Source organism: Lissotriton vulgaris, unplaced genomic scaffold (assembly GCF_964263255.1).
Source record: "Lissotriton vulgaris unplaced genomic scaffold, aLisVul1.2 SCAFFOLD_6644, whole genome shotgun sequence".
In the NCBI taxonomy this organism is placed as follows: Eukaryota; Metazoa; Chordata; class Amphibia; order Caudata; family Salamandridae; genus Lissotriton; species Lissotriton vulgaris.
Window position 1 is genome coordinate 74,266 of NW_028249134.1, and position 12,250 is coordinate 86,515.

The 12,250-nt window shown below is 45.9% G+C and overlaps 1 pseudogene; it reads right to left on the reverse strand.

Annotated features, from left to right (window-relative positions):
- Positions 1-2,062: 2,062 nt before the first annotated feature.
- On the reverse strand, positions 2,063-2,980 carry LOC147663692 (uncharacterized; annotated as a pseudogene).
- Positions 2,981-12,250: the final 9,270 nt, after the last annotated feature.

Below are 12,250 nucleotides of genomic sequence, written 5' to 3' on the forward strand. Positions count from 1 at the left end.
GCCTCGGGGATTCGGTAAGGTTTCTGTTTGACTATGGTATTGTTTAGGACCAAGATGTCGTGCTGTACCAATGAGGTCAACCCAGGATTTGAGGAAAAGAGGTCAGGAAAGTGAGTGAGGGTGGTTTTTAATTGAGTTCGCTGGGTGGGAGTAATTACGTTGCCTATCGGGATTTCCTCAGTCTGTGGTGAGGTGGTGGGTTCTGTGGGGATGTTTAATGGTTTCTGCGTGTTCACCAACAGGGCCGCCTGTCCTCTACCCCTGGCCTCAGGGGGTTCGACCCATTTCTTTAAGTGGTTGATGTGATAGATCTGTTTCCCCCCTGGGTGTAGCGGTTGAAGAATGCTGTACGTGACAGGGGTGACTTGTTTTTCTATGGAGAAGGGACCCTGCCATGTGGACAATAACTTGTTGTCGTTGGTAGGGAGGAGCAGGAGTACCTTATCGCCTGGCTGGAAAGTCCTCAACTGACAACCCCGATCATATAGCCGCTTTTGTGCGGTTTGAGCGGTCTCTAAATGCTCGTGTACCAGACCCCATATGTGTGAAATGGCGGCTTTTAAGTCTCCTGCATACTGCTGTAGGGGTTTCCCCTCCTCCTCTTCCCCTTCCCATTGCTCTGCTGCCATGTCTAGCAGGGTTCTCGGTCTCCTACCAAAGAGTATCTCAAACGGGGAGTAGCCCGTGGACCTCTGTTCATGTGTGCGAATGGCAAACATAACGAGAGGTAACTGGTGATCCCAGTCTCGTCCGGTGTCTGAGATGACCTTGCGGAGCATATTCTTGATAGTTTTGTTATAGCGCTCCACAAGGCCATCCGTCTGGGGGTGGTATACCGAAGTCCTTATTTGTCGGATACCCAGAATCTCGCACACCTGGGCCATCAATCGAGACATGAAAGGGGTCCCCTGGTCCGTGAGAACCTCCTCGGGGAACCCCACCCGGGTGAACAAGGTAACCAGGGCTCTGGCTATGGCAGGGGTAGTCATGGACTTCAGTGGGAACGCTTCTGGATATCGACTGGCATAATCTACTACCACCAATATGTATTTATGGCCCCGGGCTGAGGGAGTGAGTGGTCCCACTAAGTCCATTCCGATGCGTTTAAACGGGACATCAATGATGGGCAGAAGAAACAGTGGGGCTTTTCTAATTCCCGCCGGGTTGGACAATTGACATCGTGCGCATGCAGCACAATACTTTGCCTCGTCTCCATAGACGCCTGGCCAATAAAACCGTCCCAGTAAATATGTCAGTGTTTGTTCCTTCCCATAATGACCTCCCCCTGTGTGGTTGTGGGCTAATTGCAGCACATGATCACGAAAGGGTATGGGAACAAGAAGCTGGTTTGAGACAGTGTCTCCTCTTTTTGTGGCTCTATACAACAAACCTTGTTTCACGAAAAAATATGGTCCTACCTTATCGGGCTCTGGTTCTTGCACTTGCTCCCAGGCATGCTGAAGGGTGTTGTCATCCCTCTGGGCTACCCGAAAGCCGGTAGGAGAGGGTTCCACCATGTCTGTAAGGGTCACAGGAAAAACATGTGAGCGATGGTGTGTTTGAGTGTACAGTGTTTTTGCTTTTCGTCTCTCACTTTTGCTTTTTCGTGTTTTCCCCCCTTCTCTCTCTACTTCGCTGTTACTAAAAGGAGCATCACCCCACCATGTCCCTTTATCCTTCTTTGTTTCATCTATATACTGGTCAAACCTGGGGTGGTCTGTTCCGATTATGATCGCTTCTGGTAAGGAGGGTATAACACCTACTTTACGTAATTGGGGGTTGTTTGATACATCCAACAACACCTCAGCGACAGGGTATTCTACGGTGTCACCATGGACACAGGTGACATGGACCTTTTCGTGGCTTACAGTTGTTGCGGGAATACTAGGGCTTCATCTATGACTTAAACTCTGCATCCCGTGTCTAACAGGGCCTGTTGCTTCTTTCCGTTCAGTAGGACCTCCCTGTTATATTGAGGATGACCTCGACCAGTCAGATATATCCTTCCTTTGGAAAAGCCGATATCCATCGGTTCAGCTGGTGGGTTTCTGTGTGGGCACTGTCAGGCTGTATGGCCCCACTCCGAACAGTGATAACATTGGGGACCTTGTGCACTGGGACTCGGGACGGGGTTAACAGGCCTGAAGGGGATACGTGGGAGAAAAGGGGCTCGAGGTTCAGGTCGTCCTGGTGGTCTGGGGTTATTCGGTCGGGGAAGAGGCATAAGTGATCGGGTGTGCCCTGTCCGGAACTCGGGGGCCCTGTGATATGCACAGGCTAGGTCAATGGCTGTAGCAGGAGTAAGATGGGGATGCTGTTTCACCCACGAACGAGTGGAGGCCGGAAGGGCATCCAAAAACTATTCCAGGTACACTTTGGCGGTCAGCTCCTCCACGGTGGAGTCTTGGGGAGTAAGCCAACGTGTCCCCAAGTCCTGTATCCGGTAGTACAGGGCCCTGGGATTGTCCCCAGGGTTCCACTTCTCTTTTCGGAACTTAGCCCTGTAATATTCCTGATCGCACCCGAGTCTTTCAAGGATGGCTCTCTTTACTTCAACATAAGGGGTTCTGCCGGCTGAATTCGCGGCCTGATAGGCTGCCTGTAGTTCGCCGGACAGCAAGGGCACAACATATTGACTCCATCTTTCCCTAGGCCATGCTGCTGAGGTGGCAACACGTTCAAAATTAATGAAAAAATAGTCAGGGTCTTCTCCTTCTTGGAATTTCTGTAGGACAGAGCTAGGCACGTTAGTGTGTATTCTGGCATTGGCTATAACATCCGTGAGACGCAGGATGGCAGTATCCTGAACCTGCTGGTTTGTGGTTAAAAGAGTGGCCTGTTCTTTTAGCGCATCCTGTAATACTTCCCTCTCTGTTTTTGCGGTTTGCATCTGTTGTTCGAATATGATCTGAAGATGCCTTTGACCTTCTGCCAATTGGGTGATGACATTCTCCACTGGGATGGGCACGGGCTGTGACATGTCGTCGCGCTAGTATCCCACTTCTGACACCAAGTGTAGGGATTTCGCGACCAAGGGGTGTAAAAGTCAGACTGCAATACTTTCGGATCTTGGTTGGTTGGGTTTTTATTTGTATTAAGGATAGTGCAGATCAACAGTATATAAGGGTATAGTTCATAGGGTCTCGGAACACTGGTTCTCTGCCTCCTGTTGGGTCCAGACGAGGTTAGGATGGTTGGGTCTTTTCTTGAACTCGAAGGTCTCTGGAATCCCGGGGTCTTGGGGCCTCAGAAGGGAAGAGAAAGAAAGGCGCAAGGCACCGGGTCAATACTCTATTCTGCCTTTCTAATGTGTGTGCTACCGTCACCAGTCCGTGGGGTGAGGGGGTGTGCGGGACGTCCAAACAAACAAACTACCACCCAGTGCCTCTCGAGTATTCTGCCTCCCGCCTCCCCGTATCAACTTCTCTACCTCCCGCCTCCCCAAACACCCCACCAGAATGCCCCTTGCAATGGCACTTGCCTGTGGCCGTGGCCCGTTCCTTGGGCCACGGCGCCTGGACCCGGGGCGTCTTCTCCTCCTCCTGTCAGCCCACCGGGTTTACTCGCGGTGTATAAAACAGCCTCCTGTTGTGGGTATTCCCTCGCCGGTTCCTCCCCTCGGCTCTCTGCTTTTGCTTCCTCCGCTCCGACGCGGCTCTCTGCTCCCTCCTCCTCCTCTGGTCCGATGCAGCTTTCGGTCCTCTCCACCACGTCCTCGCCTGCTCGAAGTCATCCTCTCCATTGGTTCTCCTCCTCGTCCTCCAGGTGCTCGGCTTTCCTGCCTTCGCTGCTGCACCCCGTCCGTTCCATTCCCAGTCCTCTTATCCTCCTCGCTTCCGCGTTTCGACTTGGCTCCGCCCCTTCCGGTTTGCCCGCGACTAGAGCGCTGTCCCGTTCCTGGTCCGTGTATGACGGCAAGGCGGAAGTGCCTTTCAGGGTACCACCACGGTGTCCGTCCTGCTCCTCCTCAAAGTGTCCTTCGCCAAATTCACCCCGAACAGACGCCTGTGCAAGCCACTGTGGCGGAATATATACGAGTCATTGGTGCTCCCTGGAAATTGTGACACAATGTCTATTATTATATGCTTTGCATTGTACACGACCTGCACATTGATGGAGAGGTGCGACTTCCAGTTCTGGAAGATGTACTCATTGGCTGCTGGTGGACAGATGGGGACATTCGTGCAGTCTATGCAACCAATGACATGGGGAAATTGGGCCACCTGGTAGAACTCCAGTTTTGTCTGATTCAACTCCTGTGGGGTTGTGGGGAAGGTGATATGGGTATGGTCCTTGTCATCATGGCGTCAAGAAATTTTCTGAAGAAGCGTGCAAGTGCGCTTTGGAAGACACCTCCTGGCTATGGCTACTACCCCCTGGAAACTGCCTGGCGCTAGTAGGTGCAGGCTACATAGGACCTGTACGTGTGCAGGGATGGCATGGGTCATAAGGGTCTGGTGCTGCAATAGGGGTTCCAAATCTGCAATTAGGTGCATTATCATTGCAAGGTTCAGCCGGTACTTATCCTATATTTCATCTTCATTTTGACCCAGCAATGTTATGCGCACTCCGAGTACCCTCTCTTGTATCCTCCTCCTGCGCTGGGCTGAGGCATTGATCCTCATCCTCCTTGCCAGCACGTAGAGGGCTGCCATTGTGAAAGGCTTACGGGGTATCCTGAGTCATTTTTAAAGGGTTTCCGTTTGTTTGCACCTGTCCCTTTTTCTGTTTTTTTTTAACTTTACCTCCTGGTTGAGTTTCCCCTTTTTTCTGCTCTTGCTAAATTGCGAATTTCATAGAATTCGCTATCTCCGATTTTTAAATGCATTGGATTGCGCATCTGCCTTTGCTAATCACCATTTGCAGTTGCTGGTGTATGTTTTGCTATAGATTCACTATTTTGCTAAACGCTAAATTTGCAAAAGCTTTTTTTGCGAATCTCTTGTATTTTCAGTATTTCGGTTAATGTATTTGAAAGTGTTGTTTTGCGGTAGCTAACATGCTATTTTACAGATTCGCTAATTTTGCAAGGGCAATTATGCTTGATATATGTGCCAGTATGTCAGTAGTACTATTAAACCACTTTGGGAAACAGTTAGAGAACACTTTGGGGCCTTGAAACAAGTTGACATTCAATACTCTATGGTAGCACATGTAATAGAATGTGAAGCACAAGTACAACATCACAAATCCTTGTTTCATTGAATAGACCATGTATTTAAGGTTCCCAGGAAAGGTAATAGTGAAATGAAACTTAGACATAGTGAAGCAATGTGGATCATGAAACTGAATGCAGTTGAGAACGGGTTAAATATAGAGCATTATTTACAGTATTTTCTGGGAGACTAAGAAAAAAAAATGTGATTTTCGTATATGTCAAAAGATGTACCATAATGTGTTGATAATTGGGAAATGAAAATTAATATGTCTTAGAAATAGTAAACATATGTGTCGTGGTGTGGCAGATTGTGTAATTGCCTCTCCATTACTGATGTATTTCCATCATTTATATACATTTAGAATTGGACCTTGTATAATTAGGATTGACAGCAAAAGGAGGGACAAAATTAATATGGGGCATGTGAAGTATGATATCAAAGATCCCGATTGAATGGTTTGTAATAAAAAATGAATTGGGGGGTAGGATGTGAGGTAAATATTTAAGTATTGGGTATTAAGTCTATACAAGCTAGACTCTTAACCTTTACAACTTGGGAATACAGAAATATAATCAGTGATTTAACATTGATTCTATGAGAAAATGTATGATATGCAGTCAGAGATGACTGACAGTTAGATTTGATGCAATATTGTTCATTATTTGCGATAATATTTTATTAGAGGTAACAAATGGGTGCCAATTAATACAGGGGACGTTTTTATTTAGTATTCTTTTTAAATTGAAGAGCTGTGCTCCTGGGCCTGATTACCTAATTATCTGATCATTTATTTGAAGGCTCCTAAGATTGAAAGTTTAATCAAGATGGCTGCCAGTTTTACTTGATGTTGAATTGTTGGTTGTTTATGATGACAGAGTATTATAGGCAAAAAGTAGTTTCCCATTATTAAGATTTTATGTTTATTTATAGCAGAGCGATATGGCACCTGAGTGGGAAGTTGAATAGATCTATGTTAACTAGTGTGGGAGTATTTTTGGTTTTGTGAGTTCTTTTTTTAAAATATTTTTTTATTCATCATCATCAAGAATAACCATTCGTTACACATAACAGAGTAGAATTAATGCACGATGTTTAAACAATAAATCATTATTTTCAATTGAAAAACCAGCAGTGATAAGGGAAAAGTCCATCCAAGAAGTACAGCCGGTATGTGAACAACCATGATACATGATACTTAATACCTTTAAAAATAAATCATATCCTATAGGATTTCTTATTAAAGCCTGACATAAGCCTGACAAAACTCCTCTCCCCCTCTACCTCTCTTCCAGCCTCTGTTTCCATTCTGTAACTGGGGCCCAGATCCTTCTCCCTGCCTCCTTTCTCACCCTTCCCTTTCTTTGATATAATGCTTTCTCTAATGTGTATATAGCCAACAATCGAGAAATCCACTGTTGCAAAGTTGGTGGATTTAGGTCTTTCCAAAGTGTAGCGATGCATAGCCGACTGAGTGTCATTGCTAAATATAAAAATTCATGATGGGGAACTTCGATGCCCTCTCTTGTTACCCCTAAGATCATAACTTTGTCTGTTAAAGAGATAGAGATCCCCAAAGCTTTCTCAAAAAATTGCTCCAGTGATCGTTTATATACATCTAGCGCAGGGCATGAAGCAAACATGTGTACAGTGTTAGCTTGAGTAGATTGGCATCACGGGAAGGTTACCCCACTCGTTCCCCCCATTGTTCTATTCTATGCGGAGTATAATACAGCTCAAACATGGTTTTGTATTGTTGAGTTTGAAGATTTGCTACTCTCAGCACTGAATTTGACAGTTTGAGCGACTTCTCAGCCTCATTCCCTGATAAATTTAACTTAATTTGCCATTTTTCATACATCCTCCCACAATCATCCTCTTTATGCTTGCTGATTTCACTGTACAATTGCGATATAGAACACCCTGCCTCATCTCTTAGATATTCCATAGGTTCATCTCTTTTAAAGTTGATATCGCCCCCTGCTTTTTTAATAAGACTGACCTGACTTGTAGATATTTAAAAAAATCTCTACGCTCTAGATTAAACATCCGTTGTGCTTGTTCAAAAGTTATTAAACCTGCCGAGCCTATGAGATCCCCTATGGTTTTAACCCCTAAGAGACCCCAGCCCTTCATTACTTGGTCATGAAATACCACAGGTAACAATGGGTTTCTAAATAGAGGGGTATAGTAATTCATCCTCCCTAATTTTATTTTCTTCCTGATCCCTGACCAAACTGACATTGTTGCCCCTAAGGTCTTAAACCGTACTTTCTTGTAGTAGCTTCTTTCATTAAATGAGATAAGCCACTTGTTAGAGTCTTTAACTAATAGTTCATATACATCCGGGCCCCCTCCATCTATCCTTGATGTTCCCGCCTAACAGCCCTCTAATGTACTGATGAACAGTGGCCCAATAATAGGTTTTAAAATCAGGTGCCGCTAGACCACCCCGTTCTCTTGACAAGGACAATAATTTTAGGCCCTGACGTGTTTTGCCTTTTGCCCATATAAATCTATTTGTGACTCCCTCTAGCTCGCTGAACCAGCTATTATTGAATTTTAAGGGGATAGTCCGAAATAAATATAACACCTTTGGCAAAAACAGCATCTTTATTATGTTACTGCGGCATATTGTTGTTAGGTGTAGATTATTTAACCTATCAAAAGTCAATTTTAGCCTTTTTAATTACTGGATTCAGATTCTTTGCCACTACCTTTGATAGATCAGATGTTATTTTTATCCCTAAATAAACTGCTGAATCCGTTATTCTTTGATCTACCATACCAATCTTTTGATTAATTACAATTTGCATTTTATTCCTATTTAATTTATACCCCGAAAAGATTTCCATAGACCGCTGCTTCTTCTTCTATTTCCACTTGAGCCAAAACTGGGTCTCTCGATGTAATGGCAAGGTCATCAGCGTACCCTAGAATTTTAGTTTCATATCCATTCAGAGTTACAGGCAGGATGCTTCCATTTTGCTCTATCCTTTTTATGAATGAGTCTATATAAAAAGCGAAGAGTAGCGGGGAGCAGGGGCAACCTTGTCTGGTTCCCCGTCCAATGTTTATTATCCCTCCCATGATTCTTAATCTTATCCTCGGATTACAATATAATGCACTCAAGGCTCCAACACACACATCCCCTAGATTTATTTTCTTTAATGCTGCCCAGAGGAATCCCCACGAGACCCTATCAAACGCTTTCTCAGCGTCTAACAATATTAACGCCATAGGGTCTCGTGAGGCTACCGTTCCATCAAATAGTGTAAGCACTCTTCTAATATGCTCTGCAGTGCCCCTACCAGGAATGAACCCGTGTTGTCGGGGGGAGATGATCTTACCGATTACCGCACTGAGCCTATTGGCCAACATCTTAGAGAAGATTTTTACGTCACTGTTCATTAAACTTATTGGTCTATAAGACGCAGGGTCGGTTGGGGGCTTATCCTTTTTGAGAAACACCACCATAGGTGCCTCCCCCCAGGACTCAGGGGGTGCCACTCCACTTTGTATATTAGTCATAAGTTTGTAAAAATCTTCTTCTATGTGGGGGAGGAATTTTTTATAAAATTCCAATGGGATGGAGTCAGGGCCTACTGCTTTCCCCGCAGGTAGATCCTTGATTGCTCTCTGCATTTCTTCTAAAGTGAAGGTGGTTTCCAAAGCCCCTTTATCCTCCATAGTTAGGTTCTCTAGTGTAGCACTCTCTAGATATCTCTCTATTTCGCTACTATCCGCCCTTCCATCAGGATTATATAATTTCTGGTAAAAACCCTGGAAAATTGCACATATCTCCCCTGGTGTTGTTGCTATGACCCCTGTTTCTGACCTGATCTCGGATATATCCCCTGTGGTAGCTGCGTGACGAGTTCGGATAGCTAATATACGTCCAATCTGCTCGCTGTATTCGTATTGATCTTTCTTCCAGGCCATATATTTCCCTGCTGCCTTAGACGCGAATACCTCACCAACTGCTGCCTTAGCTACAGCTAGATTGTATGTTATTCCCGTAACATCTTGCTTTGCCCTGATTGCTCCACTAAGTTCTCCTTCAATGATGGCAACTATCCTTACCTTCCCCTCTACCTCCTCCTTCTCTGTCTTACTTCGTTTGATAGAGTAGCTGATTGTCTCCCCTCTTATACCAGCCTTCAGAGTATCCCAAACTACCGCCGGGGAATCAGTCCCTCTATTTATCGTAAAGAACATTTTAATCCATTCTTTCATCTGGGCGACATACTTAGGGTCCTGTAGCAAGGCTCTCTCAAATGTCCAGTTTGTTACCTGTTTTTGATAATTTGGGATAGATACATCAAAGGTAAGTGGATTGTGATCTGACATCACCCGTGGCAGCTTATTAACTTTAGCAATGGATATTATCGCGGGTGATACCAAAAAATAATCCAACCTTGCTAAGGTTTTATGTGGAGCAGAGTAATATGTGCTACCCCCGATGCTTTTTTGCTGTTCCCATATGTCAACTAGCCCATTATCTTGCGTCAGTTGTATCAGTGCCCTATGGCTTTTCCTCTTTCGTCCTGAGAATCTTGCTGGATCATTTTTCCACAAGCCGTTCAACCCATTAATATTCAGATCCCCACAGACTATAATTGGAAAGGGCCAGCTGGTCATTTGTATATTAATATGATCGATAACCTCTGGATCGTCCACTGTGGGGGCATAGATCTAACAAAGAGTGAAATTAAACCCCTGCACCTGGCATTCCACCATGACCCACCGGCCATGGGCATCTACCTTCTGTCTATTTGCTACCACAAACCCTCTCCGCGCCAGTACTACCACCCCCGCATCCTTGTCCCTTGTGTTGTAGATGCTAATAATTGATAGCCCAGTTGTTCTAATAAGCTCTTTTGAGATACCTCAATGTGAGTTTCCTGCATACATTTAAGATCGTCTCGCATTGTCCTTAGATACTCCTTCAGATCTCTTCGTTTTTTTCACATAATTCAATCCACATATGTGAATGAATGAATGAATGAAAGTGGATTTATAACAGCGCGAATTGCTGCCCTGAGGCGTCCAAGCGCTAGAGGAACCTGTTGGTGAGGTGGGTGAGGTTGCAGACCAGGAAAAAAGGGAAGGAGAACTGAGTTTTATTGAGGAGAATTGAACAGGTGTGTTTTTAGTTGTTTGCGGAAAGAGGCGAGGTCAGGGTTGGATCTCAAATGAGAAGGGAGGGAGTTCCAGATCTTGGCGGCGTTGAAGGCAAACGTTCTTCCACCCGATCTAGTCCTTTTGATTCTTGGGACTGTTGCCATAAAAGCCTGGCTAGATCGCAGGTCTCTACCTGGACGATACTGGCTTACTAGACTGCGAGTAATTAGAGGTCCCGAGTCCCAGAAGGCCTGGTGAGCAATACACATTGCCTTAAAAGTGACTCTCTTACGCACTGGGAGCCAATGTAGGCTGGTCAGTGCCGCTTTGACTGACAGTCTGCGTGGGATCTGCAGCAGAGTGCGGGCAGCGCAGTTTTGTACCAGCTGTAGTCTCTTTAGGGTGTACTCTGGTGCACCCAGATAGAGGACGTTGTTGGAGTCTAATCGTGACTGTATCAGGCCCTGTATGGCTATCTGCTTTGCCTCCATTGGGAGCAAAGGAAGAACTTTCTTCAGTGTCCTGAGCAATCCAAAGCAGGTGGCTGAGAGCTTTGTGACCTGGGTGTTGAGTGAGAGACTCCTGTCCAGCCATACCCCTAGGCTTTTGATGTTATCCTTCGGAGCCGGGGGGGGGGCCTAGACAGGTGGGCCACAGTGAGTTGAAGAAGGTGGAGTCAGCAGGGCCCAGGAGCATAAGCTCCATTTTGTCACCATTGAGTTTTAGCGATGACAGAGTCATCCAGGACTTCACCTCCTCCAGGCATTTTGTTAGTCCACCTGAAAGTGGCTGGTGAGCCTCCTGCGCTAATGAGACCACCAACTGGGTGTCGTCTGCATAGGATATGATCTTGACTCCATACGGACGAACTACCTCAGCCAGTTGCTTCATGTAGATATTAAAAAGCGCGGGGCTTAAAGAGGAGCCCTGGGGGACTCCACACTTCAGGGGCATGCTGGAAGACACTGTCTGTCCATCAAACACTTGGAACGACCTGTTGCTCAGAAAAGATTTTAACCAGAGCCAGGCCTTGTCCACAATGCCGACATTCGAAAGACGGTTCAGTAAGGTGTTATGACTGACCGTGTCGAACGCCGCGCTGAGATCAAGGAGGATCACTGCCACTGATCCTCCCTGATCAAGAATTTTCCTGGACTCCTCGATGACCATTAGGAGGGCGAACTCTGTTCCGTGCTTAGGTCTGAACCCTGTCTGGGCGGTGTCTAACAGCTAGTTATCTTCAGAAAAGCTAACCAGCTGGAGATTGACGTACCTCTCCACGATTTTACTCACCCAGGGGAGCAGGGAAATAGGACGATAGTTGCCAAAGTCCAATGGGTCCAAGTTAGGCTTCTTTATCAGCGCTCGAACCATCGCCCGTTTCCAGGCAGGAGGGACAATGCCAGAAGCGATAGAAGCGTTCAGGAGGTTCTTGATGATTGGTAAGACAGTCTGAGATGCTAGCAGCATGACTTCTGGGGGTGCCGGGTCAGTTGGAGAACCAGATTTTACTTTTCGAGCCATGGACTCTAAAACTTCGAGATCCATGCAAGGAAAGTGGTCAAGCATGGGTGGAGAGACTGGAACGGAGTCTGTCGCCCTGGTTTTATCCTGAGCTAGTGCAAGGGAAGGAAGCGTATATTTTATTTACTTTGGCTGAGAAAAATTCAGCCAAGTCATTGCATTGGGAAACTGACTTTTCCTCATAAGCACTGGGGGGAGGGGGTTTTGTAAGTTTTTGCAGAGTTTGAAAGATTTCCCTAGGTTTAGATTTTGCAGCTAGGACCTTGTCAGAGAAGTATGCCGCTTGAGCAGCTTTTACTTCCTTTTTGTAGGCTTTTATTTCCTCTCGATATCGAGTCTTTTCCTCCATGGAGTAGTCTATACGCCATTTTCTTTCAGTTTTCCGGCATTGGCGCTTTTTGTTCCTGAGGGCCTCCGAGTACCAAGGTGCTGTTTTATGGGGACGT